Raw genomic sequence first — 27,195 nt, 5'->3', positions numbered from 1 at the left:
TGAAAATCACCCTTGTGAGTATCACGTTGTGCTGGTGTCTGAGTGATGCCCTGTATTGTGCGCGCTGCGTAAAGTGTGTGATCACCTAAAAATTGAATTACATACTGCGTTCCAAGATGCTTTGTTCATGGAGAAATTTTTAAAAAAGCAAAAAACACCACCTCCATCCACCTCCGTAAGTGTTTTGCTTTCAGCCCACATCAAAACACTTCCGCAAGTGAGTGGGTGGTGGGTTTTCTTTTAATTTCTCCATGAACAAAACATCTTAGAAGGCAGAATGTAAATTAAATTTGAGCCGATCACACACTTCCCTCAGCGCGCACAATGCTGCGCATCACTCAGACACCAGCACAGCGCGATACTCACCAGAGTGATTTTCACGTCATTTTCTGAGCCCGAACCCCGAGCCCTGAGCCTAAGGTTCTTTCATCTCTACTCACCTCTAATAATGAGCAAGCAAAAAGGATCTGAGCAACTTCCACAAGGGTCAAAATGTGATATCTAGACTGTTGTGTCAGCGCATCTCCAAAACAGAGGGTCATTATGTGGGGTTCTTGGCATGTACTACTTAATACCATTATTAACTAGACATGCACAACTCTATTCGCAACAAATTTCCCCCAAAATTTGGATTTGCATTAATTCCAGGAAAATGATGGTCCTCCAATTAGTTCCTCTGTATTCTCTCTTGTATCTTTTTTTTTCAGGCCTCCACCCAGTCTTTACTAGGTTCCATTATTATGTGGGGTGCAATGCATTTTACTGACGTGATCACATGTGGTGTAACGTGCGTCACTGGTGTCACCGGACGTGCGTGGATACCCACATGTTTGAGTGTGGTGCAAAGTACGTCAATAACTTTAGTAGCAATCATGGCAACCCAAGTAATGGCATGGGACCTAGTGAAGAACATCAACACCCCGATACAAAAGAATATAGACGATAGAAGAAAGAAGTGATAAGACAGAGGATTTGATGGTGGCTGGACACTGGTGGAGTGGTATGTGGAGGGCAAGGAGAGATGAGTATGAGCTGATTAGATTTGCACAGAATTTTCTGCCCAAATTTGAGCCTATCTGATTAATTAGATTTTTGGGAGATTGGCTTATCTCTAGTACCTAGATAAATAAAAAGTGGTCCATGAAAGAACAATTGGTGAGCCACCAACACCCTCAGTCTAGTCTGACTCGTGATCTACAGCTTCACGTCTGGGCTGTTGTTACTCCTAGACACTTCCACTTCACAACATAACCCAAAAGTGACAGATGTAGCAAATCAGAAATTTCACTAGCATCTGACAAAAACGGCAAAGTAAAATATTGGCCAAACCTAAGTCACCCTTTTGGGAAATGGAATCTGTTCCTTAAGGTTTTGGCCAAGTTACAGTTTTTATTTAATACCTTACTTGATTATACTACATTCAACCAATACTATAAAAGTTTGGGTGTCCATAAAATGTGTGAAAACATCTTTGATTGATTTGATTGTTGATAAGTAGAAACTAAAGGCCCCGTCACACGCAACACAGATCTAACAATATATCGCCGGGGTCACGCATTCCGTGACGCACATCCGGCATCGTTAGCGACGTCGTTGCGTGTGACACGCATGAACGACCGTTAACAATGGAAAATACTCACCAAATCGTCCATCGTTGACACGTCGTTCATTTTCATAAAACTGTTGATTGTAGAGGAAGCAGGTTGTTCGTCGTTCCCGAGGCAGCACACATCGCTACGTGTGACACCTCGGGAACGACGACCTACAGCTTACCTGCGGCCGCCGGCAATGTGGAAGGGAGGAGGTCGACGAGATGTTACGCCCGCTCATCTCCGCCTCTCTGCTTCTATTGGGCGGCCGCTTAGTCATGCCGCTGTGACACCGCATGAACCGCCCCCTTAGGAAGGAGGCGGTTCGCCGGCAACAGCGACGTCGCTAGGCAGGTAAGTCCGTGTGACGGCTCCGAACGATTTTGTGTGCCACGGGCAGCGATTTGCCCGTGACTCACAAACGACAGGGGCGGGTGCTTTCACCAGCGATATCGCTGCGTGTAACACCCCCTTAACTTTTAGAATATCATTAAATATCCCCTTTGACAAAAAAGAGCGATAGGGAAATAGACAGTTCTACGGAAAAAGAAGAACATTTTTATGGAGATCGAAAAAAATTGATGAAAAATATTCAAGCCCAATGGAACAATCCATAACAAAATGACGAACACATTTGGAAGGAGAAGAAAATTCTGAAAAATATTGAAACTTTACTGATTTTTACAAGAATCATGGAATTTATCTCTTTAGACTTAAGTAAAACTAAAGCACGAGTCACAAAAAGTGGAGTCCAAATTAAAGGCAAAGTATGAGTGCTCAAAATGTTGAAAACATTTATGTGGTTAATAGTTGTGGTTTCTATATAATCTGCTAAAAGCCTGTCTCAGCACAAACTGTACTGGCATATAGATAGTATATGTCACTAATATCTGATTGTAAGAAGTCTGACCAATGTGCTTCCTGGTGATCACTAGAATGACGTGGCATGGGTAGGTGCTGTACCATTTGTCTCCGATTAGGCTAGAGGTCAAATGGTTAGGTGTCTAGGTTAACTGCTTCCAGAAAAAGCAAAATGTATCTGATAATGACTTATTCCTAAGGGCTTAACTATGGCTACTGATTCTTCATTCTAGCAATCGATGCAGTGCACTGTGAGCATGGTTATTGTAGCGCCAGATGTTGGAGGACACCCGGCAAGCTGCGCAACACAAAGGGAAAACCAGGGAAGAAGTACAATGGATGGCCCTGGTGATAGGGAGAGGTAAGTGGGGTCACCTCCTAACACTCACTTGAGTCTTATCCTTGCCATCTGTAACACCCCTAGGCAGGTCCTTCCCCCTGTGCGTCGTCATGTACCTAAGCCCCTGCTGGTCCTAAACTCACCCTAACTAGTGTGAAGGCCTGTGAGACACTACTGCAATAAAACAGCATTAGGAAGGTAAGAAAAACAGGTGGAGAAAGACACAGCAAATAGCACTCCACAGCAGGAACCATCTCAGCTGCAACAGAAATGAACACCTCAGCTTCTCCAGACACAGGCACCTGCAAAGTGGTCAGTATACAGTGTTATGGAGGGCCTTTCCATCAAATACTTAATTAACCTCTTGACATAGGGGATTGTGGGAAGTATATCCAATGAAATTGATTCGCCTTACATAAGCCAGTATTCAGATATATCCAAGATGGCCCCCAATGACATCATATACCTATTAGCATCATCATGGATCTGCCCCGATGACATCATAGACCCACCCATCAGTATCACCGCAGATCCGCCCCAATGACATCATAGACCTGCCCATCAGCATCACTGCAGATCTGCCCTGATTACATCATAGACCCGCCCATCAGCATCACTGTAGATCCGCACCGTTGATGTCATAGACCTGCCCATCAGCATCACCACACATCCGCCCCGATGCCGTCATAGACCTGCCCATCAGCATCACAGATCCGCCCATTGGTTAACCCATGGACTGTCCCACTGACCAATGGGCATATCTGAACATGCCAACGCCCCTAGCCTATATAAGATGCTGCATGACTAATAAAAGGGCTCTTGGTGCCATTTACTCTGATCAAGAAGAAATTTCACATCTGACTCTGTTCGGTGTTAACTCTTTTAAGAATGCACTTGATCAACACTAATTAGGTCAGGAGCAGGCAACTCATGAACCTTTGTAAGAGTTCACCCAAACATCTATAACCAGCATGGAGTGCAGCCAAGAGTGGGTAAATATAGTGGAAGGGAGTGATGATAAGATGCTATAGCTACAATTAGGGCTATGAGAAATCTCAGCCAGAAGGCAATGGATCCTTAATCCCTTCAATATAGAAAAATAGAAAGTCCAGTGCTGATCAAGTAAATAAAATCCAAAAATGTATTGTAGAAATATTTAAAATCCAGCAAGTAAGGGCTTGTATCATGAGGAGGCAGACAGAACAACGCATTTCCATTTACCCTGTGCTTAATCACTTCAGCATTAAATGAAAGTAAATCCACGTCAATACAGTATTAGGCGGGCTTTGCACACTACGACATCGCAGGTGCGATGTCGGTGGGGTCAAATTGAAAATGACGCACTTCCAGCATCGCATGCGACATCGTAGTGTGTAAAGGCTCGAAGATACGATTAACGAGCGCAAAAGCGTCGTAATCGTATCATCGGTGCAGCATCGGCGTAATCCATGATTATGCTGACGCGACAGTCCGATGTTGTTCCTCGCTCCTGCGGCAGCACACATCGCTGTGTGTGAAGCCGCAGGAGCGAGGAACATCTCCTACTGGCGTCACTGCGGCTTCCGTAGGATATGCGGAAGGAAGGAGATGGGCGGGATGTTTACATTCCACTCATCTCCGCCCCTCCGCTCCTATTGGCCGCCTGGCGTGTGACGTCGCTATGACGCCGCACGACCCGCCCTCTTAACAAGGAGGCGGGTCGCCGGCCAGAGCGACGGTCGCAGGACAGGTGAGTCCATGTGAAGCTGCCGTAGCGATAATGTTCGCTACGGCAGCTATCACAAGGAAATCGCTGCTGCAACGGGGGCGGCTACTATCGCGCTCGGCATCGCAGCATCGGCCTGCGATGTCGCAGCGTGCAAAGTACCCCTTACAGTCAAGTGGACTCCACAAAGGGTAGAGCCCTTCTGATCCCAGATCCCCAAGAGGTAACCTATAATCTACGGACACGAAACACTCGTGATAGGATATATAACTATCTATCTGCCATAACGTCAAAAGAAAAACTGGAGAAAAACAGGTTTTTTGCCGCGCTTGAAGACCATAGACATTGATGTCAAACAGATGATTCTTTTTATTTCATTCCTACGCGTTTCGGAGACCCCAACTGTCTCCTTCTTCAGGGAAAAGAACTTTACAGAAGCCAAGGAAGAGTTATTTTATGAAGCAATCGCTTCTTCCCTGAAGAAGGAGACAGTTGGGGTCTCCGAAACGCGTAGGAATGAAATAAAAAGAATCATCTGTTTGACATCAAGGTCTGTGGTCTTCAAGCGCGGCAAAAAACCTGTTTTTCTCCAGTTTTTCTTTTGACGTTATATTTGTGCAACAGGGCTGCTGCTGGACCGCTCAGGCGCTCACTCTTAAGCTGTTAAAGGAGTTGTGACTGGCACAACCTGATCAGGTGAGTGCACCACTTCTATATGATTTTTGCCCAATATATCGGGTAAGACCCTATTGTGCCCTTTCTCTCCTATTTAGTTTTATCTATCTGCCATGAAAGGGGTTGGCTCGATCAGTGGTGATATGCCAGTATGGCGGGAACATGACCATTGGCTGCAGTGGTTATGTGCCATTATTGTCTACCATCTTGCAAACAAAGACCAGCAGAGGACCACCCAAGGATAAGCACTTGATCAGCATAGAGCAAAAATAACTTCTGTTTGCTTTTTTACTTTAATTTTATATGTGCAGTTTTTTCCTAACTCTTGGACAATCTCTTTGATTTCTACATTGTGATTTTTTTTCTATAATTTTGAGCACAGGATAGCTTTAAGAAGGTCATTTTGAGTAGAAATTAAAGAAACTGCAGGGAGTCCACCGACTCTAGTACAGATCTGAACAACTTTGAAATTATATATTGATCCCTAAACTTTAAATGGGCACTGAAGAAAAAGCTTAGTGCATCTTTCCAGCAGCGCGGGGAATCTGTATTTGATTTTATCTTAATGGCTAGCTTCTTTTAGACAATGATACAAAAAACTAATTTTCTCAACAGTTCTCTTAGTGCAGCCTGTAAATCTCTTAAGACCTGATAATATCAGGGTCATTTAGCTCATATGTTGTATGTCTTGTCATTATTTTCCGAAGAAAACAGATAGCGGCCGAGTGTTACATCTAGAATATTTCATCTAAAGTACAACGTGAAGCCCCAGAGGACATTATTTCAGCCTGCTCCATTGTTGTATGCGCTGACATAGGTTGACATCTGTTGCAATAATAAAGGAAAATAAAGATATGATTTTTCGAAAAACCATCTGTTCCGACTGACCAGAAGACCAGGGGAGCGTTAGCGGCAGCACCTCGGATTCTAAGGTCTTGGTAGAGATAACAAATGATTCTCCCGAAATAGGTTGTTATAAGTAACCGGTTACTTCTGAAAATGCTCCGCACGTGTCAGAACATCGGAGCTATTAACTCGTAACAATAGAAAATAGGACAAGATGGCTTTCAAATGTTTGAGTCGACGGAGATTAGATTTTGGTTGTGCTAAAAAAAAAGGAAATACCGTATTTTCCGGATCATAAAACACTGTTGTATGAAATGGGGGTGCATCTTATAATCTGGAGATGGCTTACTTGGGCGGCCGTGGTGGAGCAAGGTCACAGGAGGCAAAAATAGTGAATCCAGCCTCCGCTTGATAAAGTTAAAACCTGGCTTTAATGAATATTACTTTAAGAACAGTAAAAAATACATGATTACAGTCAATGTAGACTAGACTAGTCTACGCGTTTCAAACAGGTGTACTGTTCCTAAACATGACAACAACATGGATGTCATAATTAAGAACAGTTCACCTGTTGGAAATGCGTAGATGGACATCTACTCTACATCGACTGTAATTATGTTTTTTTTTACTGTTTTAAAGGTAATATTAATTAAAGCCTTGTTTTAACTTTATCAAGCGGATGCTGGATTCACTATTTTTTCCTATGTCTTCAAGATTTTGCAGGATTCCGGGCAGTGCACCCAAATTCAACTGTCTGGTGAGCTGTTTAAATTTCCATGTATATCCAGAGGAGGCAAGGTTGGTGATACTGAGGGCTTGGAGGAGGGGGTGTTACTGCAGTAGAGCACTGAGTGGACAGATGGTTGGCGATACCGTGGGCTCAGGGGTATCGTGGAGATGGTCGCCATTTATCTGCCGGCGTTGCGGTCTCCATTGAAGTGCCAGCTGTTGACGGGATGGATGGCTGCAGAGGCCAATCTGCACACACACCAACACCATGGCCATTTTCTTGATGTCCATCACATCAACAGCCAGCAAATCAATGGTGCCCACCGCCGCGATACCCCCGAGACCACAGTATCGCCGACCACCCGTCCACTGACCCTTCCTCCAAGCTTACAGCATCACTGACCCTGCCTCCTGTGACACTCCTGAGCTGCGACACCCCTTCGTCCGAGCACGCAGCATCACCGACCATGCCTCCTATGACACTCCTGTGCCGCTCCATTACCACCACTCTCCCCTGGGAAGCCATTATAAGGAACACTAGGATTATAAGACAAACCCCCATTTTAACATGAAAAAATATTTTTTTCCTATTTTCCTCCTCTAAATTGGGGGTGCGTCTTGTAATCCAATGTGTCTTATAAAATGAAATTTACAGTAGTTCTCAAGCATGCGTTATAAGACAAGAAAAGAAAAAAATAAATCCAAAAAATTAATTCTATAAATCAATAATACAAACTCATATATTTTTGTAAGATGTCGTGGTCACTCTTGATATGTCTTCGTAGCTAAATTAGGAAATATGGAAAATTTGCCTAACTCATTGCATTGCGCAAGAATCCAAAATCACCTAGGTAATATATTTTTCTGGGGATGTGTTTTAGTCTTCTAAATATTGGTTCTAGTCTTTAATAACAATAGGAAATTGCATAAAAGGGTCTTTAAAGGGAACCTGTCAGCAGATTTGGGGCCCATAATCTGTGGCCACCACTAGTGGGCTCTTCTATACAGCAGTCTAAGATGCTGTATATAAGAGCCCAGGCCGCTGTGTAGAACGTAAAAATCACTTTATAATACTTACCTAAACGGTCGGTACGGTGTAGACTGGTCGGATGGGTGTCTTCGTTGTCCGGATCCGGTGCCTCCTCTTTCGGCCATCTTTGTCGTCCTTCTTCTTAAGCCTGTGTGCATGACGCGTCCTACGTCATCCACACTCGTCGTCATTGAGGTTCTTCGAAGGCGCACTTTGAGCTGCCCTGAGCAGATCAAAGTATTGTAATGCACCTGCATGGGACCTCAATGCCGGCCTGTGTGGATGACGTAGGACGCATCAGGCACACAGGCTTCAGAAGGAGGACAAAGATGGCCGAAAGGTGAGGCGCCGGCACCGGAGAACGGAGACACCCATATGACCCAACTCCAATGAACTGCCCCTTAGGTGAGTATTATAAAGTGATTTTTATGTTCTACACAGCGGCCTAGGCTCTTATATACACCATGTTAGAATGCTGTATATAAGAGCTCACTGGTGGTGGCCACAGCTTATAGGCAACAAATCTGGTGATAGGTTCCCTTTAAGCATTTTATATACCGAGGGACTTAAAAACAAAAGATATTTCAGTTTGTTTTTCATTAAAAACTGCGTTGAGACCCATTTTTACTTCATTTTATATAAAAAAAAGCATAGAAAAAACCTTGACTCTCTCTTTAGAAGGTGAAGTAAAAGATGCAGATATCATTGAAGGACACAGGAAAGAATCCCATTTTGCAGTAAGACACCCGGCATCGTAAACCTGAGGCCTTTGGAAAAATCTATGTAAAATAAAAATAATAATTGGTGTCGTGCTTTTCATTTTTGAGGAGCTTTGTGGCCAAAATGGATAAGACTTGGCCATTTCCAGAAGAAATGAGACTGATAATTCAGATTATAGAAGTCGTTTAGATAAAGATAATAATGAGCTAATTAACTTGGATGGAGGCGTTATCGTCTATTGCTTGCTTTTTATGCATTTTGCTGCATTATTGGAGCTGGTGCAGGGGTACCTGCTGTGATTTTATAACAGTAGTGACCTGTGTTTGTTCGTCATTACTTAAGTCACCATAAGTTACAAATATTTACGTTACCTAACCATAATTAGTCCTTAATAGGACTGCATGAGATGCTAATTAGTGTGTGCAAGAGTATTTGCAAACCCTTAATTAGTGCAATCAATAGCGTGTTAATATATTAGAAAAGCTTTTCATGGTGATTCGAGGAAGCGGTTAAAAGCTGATAATTTTAGGGTACAGCCATGGAGCGGCAGACAATTGCCTAATGGTAAGAACTGGTTTATGCTACGTTCCGAGATATTTGTAGCTTCATACAAAAATTATGGTTAAGCTAAAATAACACTCAAAGTTGTTAAATATTGAAATGTCTATATACCCAGCACATTAAATGGTGGTGTTTTCAAGGTCGGGCATTTTTCGGGGATTGTTTCCATAGTCTGGGATACAGCAAGGTGGAGGCAGAGGAGGTAATAATGGGAGGTGATGCAGGTTGAGCGCCTTTGCAGAACTTGTCTTCTCTTTTCCTCTTTTGTCTTTCTTCTTTTAGGTTATAACAGCCTGAGTTTCTTACTGGCTGTTGTAACTTGATCCCTGCAACAGGAGATGGACAAGACAGGAGGAAAGACAAGAGATGGACAAGGATGGAGCCTGCACAGAAGTTCTACACTGCTCATTGGGGTAAGTAACTATTTGTGTGTAATGTGTATAAATATATGTGTGTGATGTAGTATACTCCTTTATGATTAAGCTCTCCTCTCATCAGTCCAGAGCATTTTTAATTAAAGCTGGATCCTTCCTGTCCTTAAAGTTGCAGGCTTTCAGCCTAGGAGAGTCATTTTTTAATTAGGGTCCCATCTAAGAAGTACGCTTGGTTGTGTCTGATGGGCTCTCATGTAGTGGCCAATTTGTGCACTAAGTACCTTCATTTTTTAACATATTTTATATAGCAGTAATGCAATTTCAATTTTCTATATTCAGTATTTGCATATAATAGCATTTACAGAGTGCAGCTGTATTTTCTTGGTTATATACTGAATAGTCGTGACAGCTTGCACCTGTTCACAATTGTCTTACTCTGTTAGGAGGTGCTGGTTAGTTGTTTGAATTTGTAGGATGTTAGATATGCCACGCCCCTGCCCAGGATGTTTGAAATGCCACGCCCCTGCCCAGGATGTTAGATATGCCATGCCCCTGCCCAGGATGTTTGATATGCCACGCCCCTGCCCAGGATGTTAGATGTGCCACACCTCTTCCCAGGATGTTATATATGCCATGCCCCTGCTTAGGGTGTTAGATATGTCACACCCCTGCCCAGGATGCTAGATATGCCAGGCCCCTGCCCAGGATGTTAGATATGCCATGCCCCTGCCCAGGATGTTAGATATGCCAAGCCTCTGTCCAGGATGTTCGATATGTCATGCCCCTGCCCAGGATGTTAGATATGCCACGCCCTTGCCCAGGATGTTAAATATGCCACGCCCCTGCCCAGGATGTTAGATATGTCACGCCCCTGCCCAGGATGTTAGATATGCCACGCCTCTGCCTAGGATGTTAGATATGACACGCCCCTGCTCAGGATGTTAGGTATGCCATGCCCCTGCTCAGGATGTTAGATATGTCTAGATATGTCACACCCCTGCCCAGGATGTTAGATATGCCACGCTCCTGCCCAGGATGTTAGAAATGTCACACCTCTGCCCAGGATGTTAGATATGTCATGCCCCTGCCCAGGATGTTAGATAAAGACAAGCCCCTGCCCAGGATGTTAGATATGCCACGCCCCTGCCTAGGATGTTAGATATGTCACACCCCTGCCTAGGATGTTAGATATGTCACACCCCTGCCTAGGAGGTTAGTTATGTCACTCTCCTGCCCAGGATGTTAGATATGCCACGCCCCTGCCCAGGATGTTAGATATGTCACGCCCCTGCCCAGGATGTTAGATATGCCAAGCCCCTGTCCAGGATGTTAGATATGACACGGCCCTGCTCAGGATGTTAGATATGACACAGCCCTGCTCAGGATGTTAGATATGACACTGCCCTGCCCAGGATGTTTGATATGTCACGCCCCTGCCCAGGATGTTAGATATGCCAAGCCCCGTCCAGGATGTTAGATATGACACGGCCCTGCTCAGGATGTTAGATATGACACAGCCCTGCTCAGGATGTTAGATATGACACTGCCCTGCCCAGAATGTTAGATATGTCACACCCCTGCCTAGGATGTTAGATATGTCACTCTCCTCCCAGGATATTAGATATGTCATGCCCTTGCCGAGGATGTTACATTTGCCACGCTACTATCTAGGATCTTAGATATGCAATGCCCCGTGACGCACAAAGTCATAACCCCCCGTCACACATACTTACCTTCCAAACGACGTCGCTGTGGGGGCGAACATCCTCTTGCTGAAAGGGGAGGGACGTTCGTCATCACTGCGACGTCACACAGCGGCCGGCCAATAGAAGCGGAGGGACGGAGATGAGCGGGACGTAAATATCCCGCCCACCTCCTTCCTTCCGCATTGCCAGAGGACGCAGGTAAGCTGCAGTTCATCGTTCCCGGGGTGTCACACGGAGCGATGTGTGCTGCCTCAGGAACAATGAACAACCAGACGTTTGATTTTTTGAAAATGAGCAACGTGTCAACGATGAACGAGAAGGTGAGTATTTCTGCTCGTTCACCGTCGCACGTAGCTGTCACATGCTACAATATCACTAACGATGCCGGATGTGCGTCACTAACGACGTGACCCCGCCGACATCTCGTTAGATATATCGTAGCGTGTAAAGGCCGCTTTAGTCATGCTTATGCCAAGGATGTTAGCAATGTCATGCCACTGCCCAGAAAGATAGATGTGTCACTCCCCTGCCCAGGATGTTAGATATGCCATGCCCCTGCCCAGGATGTTTGATATGCCACGCCCCTGCCCAGGATGTTAGATGTGCCACACCTCTTCCCAGGATGTTAGATATGCCATGCCCCTGCTTAGGGTGTTAGATATGTCACACCCCTGCCCAGGATGCTAGATATGCCAGGCCCCTGCCCAGGATGTTAGATATGCCATGCCCCTGCCCAGGATGTTAGATATGCCAAGCCTCTGTCCAGGATGTTCGATATGTCATGCCCCTGCCCAGGATGTTAGATATGCCACGCCCTTGCCCAGGATGTTAAATATGCCACGCCCCTGCCCAGGATGTTAGATATGTCACGCCCCTGCCCAGGATGTTAGATATGCCACGCCTCTGCCTAGGATGTTAGATATGACACGCCCCTGCTCAGGATGTTAGGTATGCCATGCCCCTGCTCAGGATGTTAGATATGTCTAGATATGTCACACCCCTGCCCAGGATGTTAGATATGCCACGCTCCTGCCCAGGATGTTAGAAATGTCACACCTCTGCCCAGGATGTTAGATATGTCATGCCCCTGCCCAGGATGTTAGATAAAGACAAGCCCCTGCCCAGGATGTTAGATATGCCACGCCCCTGCCTAGGATGTTAGATATGTCACACCCCTGCCTAGGATGTTAGATATGTCACACCCCTGCCTAGGAGGTTAGTTATGTCACTCTCCTGCCCAGGATGTTAGATATGCCACGCCCCTGCCCAGGATGTTAGATATGTCACGCCCCTGCCCAGGATGTTAGATATGCCAAGCCCCTGTCCAGGATGTTAGATATGACACGGCCCTGCTCAGGATGTTAGATATGACACAGCCCTGCTCAGGATGTTAGATATGACACAGCCCTGCTCAGGATGTTAGATATGACACTGCCCTGCCCAGAATGTTAAATATGTCACACCCCTGCCTAGGATGTTAGATATGTCACTCTCCTCCCAGGATATTAGATATGTCATGCCCTTGCCGAGGATGTTACATTTGCCACGCTACTATCTAGGATCTTAGATATGCAATGCCCCGTGACGCACAAAGTCATAACCCCCCGTCACACATACTTACCTTCCAAACGACGTCGCTGTGGGGGTGAACATCCTCTTGCTGAAAGGGGAGGGACGTTCGTCATCACTGCGACGTCACACAGCGGCCGGCCAATAGAAGCGGAGGGACGGAGATGAGCGGGACGTAAATATCCCGCCCACCTCCTTCCTTCCGCATTGCCAGAGGACGCAGGTAAGCTGCAGTTCATCGTTCCCGGGGTGTCACACGGAGCGATGTGTGCTGCCTCAGGAACAATGAACAACCAGACGTTTGATTTTTTGAAAATGAGCAACGTGTCAACGATGAACGAGAAGGTGAGTATTTCTGCTCGTTCACCGTCGCACGTAGCTGTCACATGCTACAATATCACTAACGATGCCGGATGTGCGTCACTTACGACGTGACCCCGCCGACATCTCGTTAGATATATCGTAGCGTGTAAAGCCCGCTTTAGTCATGCTTATGCCAAGGATGTTAGCAATGTCATGCCACTGCCCAGAAAGATAGATGTGTCACTCCCCTGCCCAGAATGTTAGATATGTTATGCCTCTGCTCAGGATGTTAGCTATGTCAAACCCCTGCTCAGGAAGTTAGATGTGTCACACCCCTGCAAAGGATGTCAGATATGTCACACACCTGCCTAGGATATTAGTTGTATTATGCCCAAACCCAGGAAGTTAGATGTGTCACACCACTGCCCAAGATATTAGATGCGTCACGCCACTGCCCAAGATATTAGATGTGTTACACTCCTGCCCAGAAAGTTAGATGTTTTCTGCCCCTGCCCAGGAAGTTAAATGTGTTATGCCCCTGCCCAGGAACTTAGATATGTCACACCCCTGCCAAGGATATTAGATGTATTACGCCTCTGCCCAGGAAGTTAGATGTGTCACTCCCCTACCCATGATGTCAGATATATCACACCCCTGCCCAGGATATTAGACGTGTTATGCCCCTGTCAAGGAAGTTAGATGCATCATGCTCCTGCCCAGCTGGTAAGATTATCTCACCAAAAGAATTATTTGCTTTAGTTATGTATTTACTTTTTTTTTTAGAAAACTAATGTTGTACCACAAAAAAAAGGATCCCAATGAACAATTTCTATGCAGGAACTGTTCCATCACACATGTTTAGTTAAGTCTGCACATAACAGAGTGTGACACCAGATAGCACGTCTCTCCTCCAGGGTACATGACCCAGTAATTTCTATGCCAGTGTCTCCTCTTAGGAACTGCAGAGTAGACGTAAAATCTAACAAGCTGCCACATAGATGTTATTCATAGATTTTGCATAATTAGGCATCCTACTTGGGTAATTATTTACACTTTTGACTTGTATCACATTCATTAGATTAATTCAAATTATGTAAGCTGGAAGTCATTTTATATCACACGTAAAAGTTGGTTTCACCATGACAGTATTTGTATGATATGCGATAGCATAAAGCTAGGGTATGTTATAACATTGTGATCACAGGGGCTTTATTCCCCAGACCCCCGGTGATCCAATAAGTGAAAGCAATGAATCCACTCCAGCCTTTTCCCCGTGCAAAAAGTGGTGGAAAAATTGCAGTTCTGTGATCGGAATATCACTTCCAGTAACAAAACAAACACATATTGCCTACAGTACTACCCAAGTAATAACGGCCATGGATAAAAAATTAATTAGTTACTTTACTAGTATAATTGCAACTAAATAAGTCATTATTATCCATAGCACCAATAACACTTTTTTTTAACCATTACTTTTGGTATATCGGAGGTATTATGGAGTTTTTGTTTTTTGGAGGGGCTATTCCGATCAAAGACCAGCCATATGGACAGCAAGAATTCTGGCTCTCACAGCCCTGCTATTTTTTCTTTAAGACGTCCTTCTACTCTGTACTCTTTACCTGTATTAATTGCACCTGTTTGAACTCATTACCTGTATAAAAGACCCCTACCCACACATTCAATCAATTACACTACAACCTCTCCACCATGGTCAAGACCAAAGGGCTGTCTAATGACACCAGGGACAAAATTGTAGACCTGCACAAGACTGGGATGGGCTACAGGACAATAGGCAAGCAGCTTGGTGAGAAGGCAACAACTGATAGCGTAATTATTAGAAAATTAAAGAAACACAAGATGATTGTCAATTTCATTCAGTCTAGGGCTCCGTGCAAGATCTCACCTTGAGGGTTAATGATGATTCTGAGGAAGGTGAGGAATCAGCCCAGAACTACATGGAGGACCTAGTCAATGACCTGAAGAGACCACAGTCTCAAAGACTACTGTTAGTAACAAAATACTCCATCATGGATTAAAATACTGCAGGGCACGTAAGGTTCCCTTGCTCATGCCAGCACATGTCCAGGTCTATTTCAAGCTCAGCAATGACCATCTAGGTGATCCAGAGGAGACATGGGAGAAGGTCATGTGGTTAGATGAGACCAAAATAAAACTCACTGTGTTTGAAAGAAGAATAAGGATAAATACAACTCCAAGGACACCGTCTCAACCTTGGTGGTTGTAACATCATACTTTAGGGGGTGCTTTTCTGCAAAGGAGACAGGACAACTCCATCATATTGAAGGGAGGATGGATGGGGTCATGTATCTGAAGATTTTGGCCAACAACCACATTCCCTCAGTAAGATCATTGAAGATGGGTCATGGCTGGGTCTTATAGCATGACAAAGACCCAAAACACACAGCCAGGGCAACTAAGGAGTGGTTCCGTAAAAAGCATTTCAAGTTCCTGGAGTGGCCTAACCGGTCTCCAGACCTTAACCCAATATAAAATCTTTGGAGGGAGCTGAAACTCAATGTTGCCCAGTGACAGCCCCGAACACTGAAAGATCTAGAAAAGATCTGTACGGACGAGTGGGCCAAAATATGTATAATATATAGGAATAGATCTCTCTGTGTGTAATGACTCTATATAATATATAGGAATAGATTCCTCTGTGTGTAATGACTATATAATATATAGGAATAGATCCCTCTGTGTGTAATGACTCTATATAATGTATTTGAATAGATCCCTCTGTGTGTAATGACTCTATATAATATATAGGAATAGATCTCTCTGTGTGTAACGACTCTATATAATATATAGGAATAGATCCCTCTGTGTGTAATGACTCTATATAATGTATTTGAATAGATCCCTCTGTGTGTAATGACTATATAATATATAGGACTAGATCCCTCTGTGTGTAATGACTCTATATATTATATAGGAATAGATCCCTCTGTGTGTAATGACTCTATATAATACAGTATATATGTGTTTCCCTTTTTGTATTGAATTACTGAAATAAATTAACTTTTTGAGCATATTCTAATTTATTGAGATGCACTTGTATATTTTTACAATCATCCAGATTCTCTAGATTTTAACACCATTTTCTCCCCTTAAGCGGGCTTTACATGCTACAATTTATCTAACAATGTGTCGGCGGGGTCACGTCGTAAGTGACGCACATCCAGCATCATTAGTTACATTGTAGTGTGTGAAACCTCCGTGCAATTGCGATTGAACGTTAAAACGTTGATCGCACGCACGTCGTTCAATTACTAAAAATTGAATGTCAGGTTGTTCAATGTTCCCGAGGTAGCTCACATTGCAGTGTGTGACACCCCGGGAACGATGAACTGCAGCTTACCTGCATCCCACGGCACCCGATGGCAATGCGGAAGGAAGGAGGTGGGCGGGATGTTTATGTCCCGCTCATCTCCGCCCCTCCGCTTCGATTGGCCGGCTGCTGCGTGACGTCGCGGTGACGCCGAACGTTCCTCCCACTCCAGGAAGTGGATGTTCGCCGCCCACATCGAGGTCGTATGGAAGGGTAAGTACGTGTGACGGGAAATAATCGTTTGTGTGACACGGTCAACAAATTGAACGTGCCGCACATACGATGGGGCCGGGTCACTTCGCATACGATATCGTATGTGATATCGTAAGGTGTAAAGCAGGCTTTAGAGAAATGTAATACAAAAACCACTAAAACACACCTCTATAAAAAATATATTTTTATTCAATTTATAATAGAAAATATAGATATGACACCAGATATCTGACAAAAACACAAAGACACTGTGCTCATCAAAGCCTAGTGAAGAGCAGAGGGAGCGTGCAGAGATAGATAGCTGAATAGCTCTCAGTGAACTAGGAGGGACTACGATACTCCTCAACTCCTCCTGCCTACTTGCGGAGAGTGTTATAAAGTGTTGAACACTCCCCGCTCCGGGTGGCTGTCCCTATATATCCCTATGCTCCACTGACCTACACCACCACCACCAGGTGCATTGTGAAAAGACCAGGACAACATATAATGTATTAAAATCTGTTGGTTCCTGACTCGGACTGTAGACTATGCTACAGTCCAGATACTGTAAACAGCAGTTTAGGACAGAGCTAATGGGCCCAACGAAATCGGTGCCCACAGCTCCTCCCGACGCGTTTCCCCCCCTCCTAAAAAAATGTTCGGGGGTTCATCAGGGGTGATTAGCCAACATACACCTGTGAATAGACAAAAACAGACAGTTGGTGTCTTTCAATATACAGTCCAGCCAATCTCCAAGAAATCCCCTTCACATACGAGACTTACTTGGAACAGCATCCAAGTGTGGTGTAAAGGCAGCAGCAGGGTGTGCTTGTACAATATAACTTGACACCATCAACACAAGGGACTATAGATGTCCTCCTGTAATTCAATATAGTAATACACCACATAGGTCATTGTGTCTCCAAGATATCTATGCACCATGCACTAATCACACCTATCAGTGCATATCATGCCACTACCTTCTTAGGTCCACTTTTCTTTTCCTCCAAAATGTGGTATTAATGTTGCTCAGTGTCTCACATCACCATATCTACATATACATTGACAATACAAAAATATAAAAATATAAATATGTGAGTCAATGCTTCAAGATAACATCTCTAACAGTATTATGGTATCTAATACTAGAATGAAGCATACCCATTATAGGTAAATGATGCATGATGTTCTCCAGGGACATTCAACCCTTCGGCGCCACTTCTAGGCCTTTGCTATAAGAGAAAGGAAAGCCATCTCTAAAGGCTAAGGGGGTTTACATACTTAAAGCTCACATGACCAAAAACAGGCATCAATGTCAACAAATATCAACAATACCTATGAGTCTGAAAGAAGGTTTTTAGTGTAGGATAGGAAAGGCATTTTCTCGCCAACTTTGGGGTCATTTTTACCTAATTTTAGTATAAAGCAACTCCAAGAACCCTTAGAGACATATAATGACATCTTTACAGATTTACGCAGAGTGTTGACACCAGTTAAATCCGTCCCTATGCAGTATCGCTGAGGGCAGATGCGATTCAGTGATACATCCCCCTTTAATGCTAGCAACCAGGATAGGGCCATTGGGCTGTCAATCTAATCGAGCTACATTACATCCGGCCGGGCAGGATCTGTCTCCATCTAGGCCGATGCGGTTGCTGGGACGCTTATGTGTTACTACCATTGAGGGTGGCTGCAATCGAGCTAGACGTCACTCTCTGCAGCGTTAGGTACAAGGATTGGATATGGGATCTGTCAATCCGTCCCTTACGCGTCACTTCCGGCCACATAGGATCCGTCTCCGATTGGCCCATCAACATGTCAATCTCGGAGAACAGGATGTCCCACCCCCATATCGGGATGCGGGCGTTTTAAAAGAGCAGATGGCAGTGGAGAGGCAGACAAGCAGCAGGGACATTACGGACCTTCAGATCTTTAGCCTGGGAGGCCATCTAGCTGTGCCCTGGGGAACTTCATACGTCTGAGCGCCTGGTACCTTGGTCACTGAAGACCGAGCCTCCTGCTGGTAGGTGACTCTCCTTATTTAATCAGGACTGTATACGATATCCAGTATCTGGATACGCCTAGGGGGAAATAACCTAGCACTAGTGCTATCTGTATATTATGTCTTTATAGGACGTGTTCATTTACTAGAGGGATCTGAAGTAGTGACCTAGGATTCCCACTAAGGAAACACCTGGGGCTTCTACTAAGGAAATATCAGTGCCCAGGTAATGACAAGGGAGATGGCAATGTAAGCTAATATGTCTCTGCCCTACATATGAGCCATACAATATGTTTTTCTCTATAGGAAGCGAACCAAGAGAGCAGGATCCACAACCTAAGAGAGGGCAGATAGACTTTTTTCTGCTAGAGAGTGCATGCTGCACCTTATCTCAAGTGCCAAACTGTGTATCGTCCATCATCTAAAAACCTTCTTTCAGACTCATAGGTATTGTTGATATTTGTTGACATTGATGCCTGTTTTTGGTCATGTGAGCTTTAAGTATGTAAACCCCCTTAGCCTTTAGAGATGGCTTTCCTTTCTCTTATAGCAAAGGCCTAGAAGTGGCGCCAAAGGGTTGAATGTCCCTGGAGAACATCATGCATCATTTACCTATAATGGGTATGCTTCATTCTAGTATTAGATACCATAATACTGTTAGAGATGTTATCTTGAAGCATTGACTCACATATTTATATTTTTATATTGTCAATGTATATGTAGATATGGTGATGTGAGACACTGAGCAACATTAATACCACATTTTGGAGGAAAAGAAAAGTGGACCTAAGAAGGTAGTGGCATGATATGCACTGATAGGTGTGATTAGTGCATGGTGCATAGATATCTTGGAGACACAATGACCTATGTGGTGTATTACTATATTGAATTACAGGAGGACATCTATAGTCCCTTGTGTTGATGGTGTCAAGTTATATTGTACAAGCACACCCTGCTGCTGCCTTTACACCACACTTGGATGCTGTTCCAAGTAAGTCTCGTATGTGAAGGGGATTTCTTGGAGATTGGCTGGACTGTATATTGAAAGACACCAACTGTCTGTTTTTGTCTATTCACAGGTGTATGTTGGCTAATCACCCCTGATGAACCCCCGAACATTTTTTTAGGAGGGGGGGAAACGCGTCGGGAGGAGCTGTGGGCACCGATTTCGTTGGGCCCATTAGCTCTGTCCTAAACTGCTGTTTACAGTATCTGGACTGTAGCATAGTCTACAGTCCGAGTCAGGAACCAACAGATTTTAATACATTATATGTTGTCCTGGTCTTTTCACAATGCACCTGGTGGTGGTGGTGTAGGTCAGTGGAGCATAGGGATATATAGGGACAGCCACCCGGAGCGGGGAGTGTTCAACACTTTATAACACTCTCCGCAAGTAGGCAGGAGGAGTTGAGGAGTATCGTAGTCCCTCCTAGTTCACTGAGAGCTATTCAGCTATCTATCTCTGCACGCTCCCTCTGCTCTTCACTAGGCCTTGATGAGCACAGTGTCTTTGTGTTTTTGTCAGATATCTGGTGTCATATCTATATTTTCTATTATAAATTGAATAAAAATATATTTTTTATAGAGGTGTGTTTTAGTGGTTTTCGTGTAATTCCACCTGGGTTGTTATTCTAATAGTGGTCGATGTGTGATCAATGGCGGGATTTCTATCCGGACCAATTAACACTACTAGGTGGTTGGATGATGCCGAGGAGGTGTTTTCAGATAAGGCAATAGGCAACCAGGGAACAGGAAAGACAACTATCAGGAATGTCTTTTCGGAACTGCTAGATGCTTATAAAACTAATGTGAAATCTTGGTGGGAAGTACAGTCCCTTGAGCGCTATATAAAGCAAAGAATTGTTCCACGTGGCCTTAGGATCAATCTTATACCAGCAGAAAGATCAAGAACAGATAGGCTGATTGGCAGGTGGGAGGAGGAGTTGACCAACTCCTCAATTAGACTGATGACCATTCTCCTGGAGGAGGAGAAGGTCACCCTAGAAAACAGTTCCAAAACCCTGCAGAATCTCAGGGAGGAAGCAGTGAAGTTTAAGGGAGAACCGGATTTTGTCACCAAAGAAACTTCACTGCAACTCGCTGTTGACAAATATCAACAAAACTTGAAAACCAGGAAGCACAAGCACTTCCTGAGGGACCTGGCTGACTTCACAGGCCAGAAGGAGGTCTCTTTGGGGGCCACGGGTCCCCAAACTGACGTTTCATCCTCAGATTACTCAGATTCTGAGTCTCAGGGACGGCTTGTGCCCAATAGGAACAAGGAGAGAAGACATCAACAGGGAAGGCAAAAGAACTGGGGTAGAGGGGGGAGAAGGAACTGGCAATGGGACAGGAATGGTGGAAGGTATGGTTCATCTTCATACTCTGGAACACCATATTCAGGTGGGGCACAACCGAGACTGATGGACAACATGGCCCCGCCCAATGCCCCGCCCTCTCCTCCGTTCTCTTCTCAAGGGAACCAACTAGTGGGACCCCACAACGCAGCACCCACCCCTTTTTTAGGGGGGCGGGACCCCTACAATTTGAGAAATCATGGGTACAGAACCTTGAAAAATTAAATATCCCGAGTTCATTGGATCACCAGGTCATTAACTTATCTAGTTACCACCTCTCGGAGGTGGAGATGAGGGTTCTTAAGCTTGGCCTTACATTCGTCCCCACAACCAGATATGACCCGTTCATATGGGCCAAGGATTTGGAGTTATTCATAAGGAAATTGAAATGGAAAAAATTCTTTGCCCATAATGACGAAATCGAATGCACTAGGCTGGGAATTCCAGCAGATATGCTTCAGGACGTTAGGCTATTATCAAATTTGGATGAGATGAGAGGAGAATGTATAGGTGTAGGACCTTTCACCAATTTGAAACCCAAGAGCAAAAAGACACCACCCCCAATGGACTACAGTAGTCTTAACATATTTTCAAATTTAGTGATGAAGGACCTTAAGAGCATCCAACCTAAATTACGATCTGTAAAGCCGAACCTTAACAGGGATGAATGGGAGGCTTTGAGTAATCTGGAAAAAAATACCCAAATCACAATAAAACCATCAGACAAGGGGGGGAACACGGTTATTATGAACACCAAAGATTACCCGGCAATGTGTAAACGTATCTTGACTGATAGAACAACTTATCGAGTACTGTCTAAAGATCCAACCATTGAATATCTAAGAGAACTTGAGACCCTCTTGAAGAAAGGACTTCAAATGAAGGTAATTTCTGAAAAAGAATATGACTTTCTATATCAAAAGTTCCCAGTAATAGCCACCTTTTACGCCACTCCTAAGATACATAAGGGGTTATGTCCTTTGAAAGGACGACCCATTGTATCAGGAATTGATGCGATTGGCCAAAATCCTGGGGTCTATGTTGATACAGTGCTACGTCCATTTGTTACAGGTTTGGCTTCTTACATTAGAGACACCAATGACCTCATCTCCAAACTAGACGGGATCACTTTAGACCCGGGTACCATTCTAGCATCAATTGATGTGGAACAGCTTTACAGCAGTATTCCACACGACAAGGGGATAGAAGCTGTTCGATATTACCTCTCTACACGAGGTAACCAGTGCCGGGAGCATAGTGACTTCGTGGTCGATCTCCTACTCTATATTTTGTCACATAACTATTTTCTATTCGATGGAAGAGTGTACCACCAGCTCAGGGGCACGGCTATGGGGAGCCCCTGTGCCCCCACATACGCCAACATGTTCCTGGGCTGGTGGGAAGACACCCGTGTCTTCAGAGACGAGGATGTCATCTTTGCCCCCCATATACAATTTTGGGGGCGCTATATAGATGACATCCTCGTTCTCTGGACGGGGGAGCAAGCCCTGTTTACTCAATTCATTGAGAGACTTAACAGCAACGATCTTGGGCTAAAATTCACATTCGAAGTTGGGACAGAGACCCTAGCCTTTTTGGATCTGAAAATATCAAAGGACTTAGGAGGGGGATTGGTCACTAGCATATATAGAAAACCCACAGCGACGAACAGCTTATTGAGGTGGGAGAGTCACCATCCAGCACCCCTAAAAAGGGGAATCCCTAAGGGACAGTTCCTCAGGCTTAGACGGAACTGTTCGTCCCTGTCCGACTTCGAAGCCCAGGCCTTAGACATGGGAGGTCGGTTTCGACAGAGGGGGTATCCCCTGCACATACTTGAACCAGCGTATAAATGTGCTAGATCAACCCCAAGAAAAGAACTTGTCAGGTCACAAAAAAGACAAAAAGATGAGCAGATCACCCGACTAATAGGAACGTATGATGACCAAAATCCCAGGATAATGGAGGTGCTAAGGCGTTATTGGCCCATCCTTAAATCTGATCCAGATATAGGGAAATGCATTTCATCGCATGCTAGTGTTACATTCAGAAGAGGGAGGTCGATAAGGGACAAGTTAACACATAGCCATTTCGTAGCCCCAGAGGGACAAGGGACTTGGCTGGGTCGGAAGCCTCAAGGGACATTTAGGTGTGGTAGATGCAGCTACTGCCCACGAATCAACCAAAATAAAGAATTCCATAACAACAAGACAGGCAGAGTCTTTAGGATTAAAGAATTTGCAAACTGTAGGACCCAGGGAGTGGTGTATCTCTGTACCTGTAGCTGCCCCATGGGGTACGTGGGCAAAACTAAAAGGGAACTACGTGTCAGAATTGGGGAGCATCTGGGGGATATTGGTCATAAGAGAGACACGGCCTTAGCCCGACATGTCAATACATGCCATAATGGAGACGCTGGCATGATATCATTTCAAGTGATCGAGGTGGTTAAGAAACCAATTCGGGGGGGCGATTGGAACAATAAAATCCTCCAACGCGAAGCCAGGTGGATATTTCTGTTAGATTCTGTATCCCCGGTCAGAATTAATGAGAATTTGAGCTTTGTCAGCTTTATCTAAGCCCCTTTTTGGCCTTTAGTGTAGGATAGGAAAGGCATCTTCTCGCCAACTTTGGGGTCATTTTTACCTAATTTTAGTATAAAGCAACTCCAAGAACCCTTAGAGACATATAATGACATCTTTACAGATTTACGCAGAGTGTTGACACCAGTTAAATCACTGTGTCTCAAGCTTTAGCAATATTTTATAAACGAACTGGCACAGGCAGCATGTACTGACTAATTAAAACATGTGGAGGTAGTCTCACAGGACAATGTCAGTGGACAATGCTTATAGGCATGTGCTGACTCCTGGTCTTTTGTGGATTTATTTTGGATATAATGGCTACTGAGCTAATTGGTATGGCTATGCAGTGTCGCTGAGGGCAGATGCGATTCAGTGATACATCTCCCTTTGGCGCTAGCAACCAGGATAGGGCTATTGTGCTGTCAATCTAATCAAGTTACATCCGGTCAGGCATGATCTGCCTCTATCCAGGCCGATGCGGTTGCTAGGAAGCCTGGGTGTCACTACCATTGAGGGTGACTGCAACTGAGTGATACGTCACTCTCTGCAGTGTTAATCATTAGGATTGGATGTGGGATGTGTCAATCCGTCCCTATGCAGTATCGCTGAGGGCAGATGCGATTCAGTGATACATCCCCCTTTAATGCTAGCAACCAGGATAGGGCCATTGGGCTGTCAATCTAATCGAGCTACATTACATCCGGCCGGGCAGGATCTGTCTCCATCTAGGCCGATGCGGTTGCTGGGACGCTTATGTGTTACTACCATTGAGGGTGGCTGCAATCGAGCTAGACGTCACTCTCTGCAGCGTTAGGTACAAGGATTGGATATGGGATCTGTCAATCCGTCCCTTACGCGTCACTTCCGGCCACATAGGATCCGTCTCCGATTGGCCCATCAACATGTCAATCTCGGAGAACAGGATGTCCCACCCCCATATCGGGATGCGGGCGTTTTAAAAGAGCAGATGGCAGTGGAGAGGCAGACAAGCAGCAGGGACATTACGGACCTTCAGATCTTTAGCCTGGGAGGCCATCTAGCTGTGCCCTGGGGAACTTCATACGTCTGAGCGCCTGGTACCTTGGTCACTGAAGACCGAGCCTCCTGCTGGTAGGTGACTCTCCTTATTTAATCAGGACTGTATACGATATCCAGTATCTGGATACGCCTAGGGGGAAATAACCTAGCACTAGTGCTATCTGTATATTATGTCTTTATAGGACGTGTTCATTTACTAGAGGGATCTGAAGTAGTGACCTAGGATTCCCACTAAGGAAACACCTGGGGCTTCTACTAAGGAAATATCAGTGCCCAGGTAATGACAAGGGAGATGGCAATGTAAGCTAATATGTCTCTGCCCTACATATGAGCCATACAATATGTTTTTCTCTATAGGGAGCGAACCAAGAGAGCAGGATCCATAACCTAAGAGAGGGCAGATAGACTTTTTTCTGCTAGAGAGTGCATGCTGCACCTTATCTCAAGTGCCAAACTGTGTATCGTCCATCATCTAAAAACCTTCTTTCAGACTCATAGGTATTGTTGATATTTGTTGACATTGATGCCTGTTTTTGGTCATGTGAGCTTTAAGTATGTAAACCCCCTTAGCCTTTAGAGATGGCTTTCCTTTCTCTTATAGCAAAGGCCTAGAAGTGGCGCCAAAGGGTTGAATGTCCCTGGAGAACATCATGCATCATTTACCTATAATGGGTATGCTTCATTCTAGTATTAGATACCATAATACTGTTAGAGATGTTATCTTGAAGCATTGACTCACATATTTATATTTTTATATTTTTGTATTGTCAATGTATATGTAGATATGGTGATGTGAGACACTGAGCAACATTAATACCACATTTTGGAGGAAAAGAAAAGTGGACCTAAGAAGGTAGTGGCATGATATGCACTGATAGGTGTGATTAGTGCATGGTGCATAGATATCTTGGAGACACAATGACCTATGTGGTGTATTACTATATTGAATTACAGGAGGACATCTATAGTCCCTTGTGTTGATGGTGTCAAGTTATATTGTACAAGCACACCCTGCTGCTGCCTTTACACCACACTTGGATGCTGTTCCAAGTAAGTCTCGTATGTGAAGGGGATTTCTTGGAGATTGGCTGGACTGTGTATTGAAAGACACCAACTGTCTGTTTTTGTCTATTCACAGGTGTATGTTGGCTAATCACCCCTGATGAACCCCCGAACATTTTTTTAGGAGGGGGGGAAACGCGTCGGGAGGAGCTGTGGGCACCGATTTCGTTGGGCCCATTAGCTCTGTCCTAAACTGCTGTTTACAGTATCTGGACTGTAGCATAGTCTACAGTCCGAGTCAGGAACCAACAGATTTTAATACATTATATGTTGTCCTGGTCTTTTCACAATGCACCTGGTGGTGGTGGTGTAGGTCAGTGGAGCATAGGGATATATAGGGACAGCCACCCGGAGCGGGGAGTGTTCAACACTTTATAACACTCTCCGCAAGTAGGCAGGAGGAGTTGAGGAGTATCGTAGTCCCTCCTAGTTCACTGAGAGCTATTCAGCTATCTATCTCTGCACGCTCCCTCTGCTCTTCACTAGGCCTTGATGAGCACAGTGTCTTTGTGTTTTTGTCAGATATCTGGTGTCATATCTATATTTTCTATTATAAATTGAATAAAAATATATTTTTTATAGAGGTGTGTTTTAGTGGTTTTCGTGTAATTCCACCTGGGTTGTTATTCTAATAGTGGTCGATGTGTGATCAATGGCGGGATTTCTATCCGGACCAATTAACACTACTAGGTGGTTGGATGATGCCGAGGAGGTGTTTTCAGATAAGGCAATAGGCAACCAGGGAACAGGAAAGACAACTATCAGGAATGTCTTTTCGGAACTGCTAGATGCTTATAAAACTAATGTGAAATCTTGGTGGGAAGTACAGTCCCTTGAGCGCTATATAAAGCAAAGAATTGTTCCACGTGGCCTTAGGATCAATCTTATACCAGCAGAAAGATCAAGAACAGATAGGCTGATTGGCAGGTGGGAGGAGGAGTTGACCAACTCCTCAATTAGACTGATGACCATTCTCCTGGAGGAGGAGAAGGTCACCCTAGAAAACAGTTCCAAAACCCTGCAGAATCTCAGGGAGGAAGCAGTGAAGTTTAAGGGAGAACCGGATTTTGTCACCAAAGAAACTTCACTGCAACTCGCTGTTGACAAATATCAACAAAACTTGAAAACCAGGAAGCACAAGCACTTCCTGAGGGACCTGGCTGACTTCACAGGCCAGAAGGAGGTCTCTTTGGGGGCCACGGGTCCCCAAACTGACGTTTCATCCTCAGATTACTCAGATTCTGAGTCTCAGGGACGGCTTGTGCCCAATAGGAACAAGGAGAGAAGACATCAACAGGGAAGGCAAAAGAACTGGGGTAGAGGGGGGAGAAGGAACTGGCAATGGGACAGGAATGGTGGAAGGTATGGTTCATCTTCATACTCTGGAACACCATATTCAGGTGGGGCACAACCGAGACTGATGGACAACATGGCCCCGCCCAATGCCCCGCCCTCTCCTCCGTTCTCTTCTCAAGGGAACCAACTAGTGGGACCCCACAACGCAGCACCCACCCCTTTTTTAGGGGGGCGGGACCCCTACAATTTGAGAAATCATGGGTACAGAACCTTGAAAAATTAAATATCCCGAGTTCATTGGATCAC

General features: G+C 44.7%; 1 protein-coding gene and 3 long non-coding RNA genes across 8 annotated transcripts in view; 3 read left to right on the top strand and 1 right to left on the bottom strand.

Annotated features, from left to right (window-relative positions):
- Positions 1-27,195, bottom strand: part of GALNT13 (polypeptide N-acetylgalactosaminyltransferase 13) — a 455,667-nt gene that overhangs the window by 380,702 nt on the left and 47,770 nt on the right. The gene's annotated exons all lie outside the window — the stretch shown is intronic.
- LOC142245846 (uncharacterized) lies at positions 18,869-19,512 on the top strand. Its single transcript, XR_012724804.1, has 4 exons — positions 18,869-18,998; positions 19,102-19,172; positions 19,275-19,345; positions 19,447-19,512. It is a non-coding gene; the product is annotated as an uncharacterized LOC142245846 (long non-coding RNA).
- On the top strand, positions 24,448-24,914 carry LOC142245845 (uncharacterized). Its single transcript, XR_012724803.1, has 3 exons — positions 24,448-24,603; positions 24,714-24,808; positions 24,889-24,914. It is a non-coding gene; the product is annotated as an uncharacterized LOC142245845 (long non-coding RNA).
- On the top strand, positions 24,933-25,551 carry LOC142245844 (uncharacterized). Its single transcript, XR_012724802.1, has 4 exons — positions 24,933-25,029; positions 25,133-25,203; positions 25,314-25,384; positions 25,486-25,551. It is a non-coding gene; the product is annotated as an uncharacterized LOC142245844 (long non-coding RNA).

Source organism: Anomaloglossus baeobatrachus, chromosome 7, assembly GCF_048569485.1.
Source record: "Anomaloglossus baeobatrachus isolate aAnoBae1 chromosome 7, aAnoBae1.hap1, whole genome shotgun sequence".
NCBI classification, from domain to species: domain Eukaryota; kingdom Metazoa; phylum Chordata; class Amphibia; order Anura; family Aromobatidae; genus Anomaloglossus; species Anomaloglossus baeobatrachus.
Note: the sequence above shows the minus strand (reverse complement) of the source record. Positions and strands in the feature narration are given on the sequence as shown.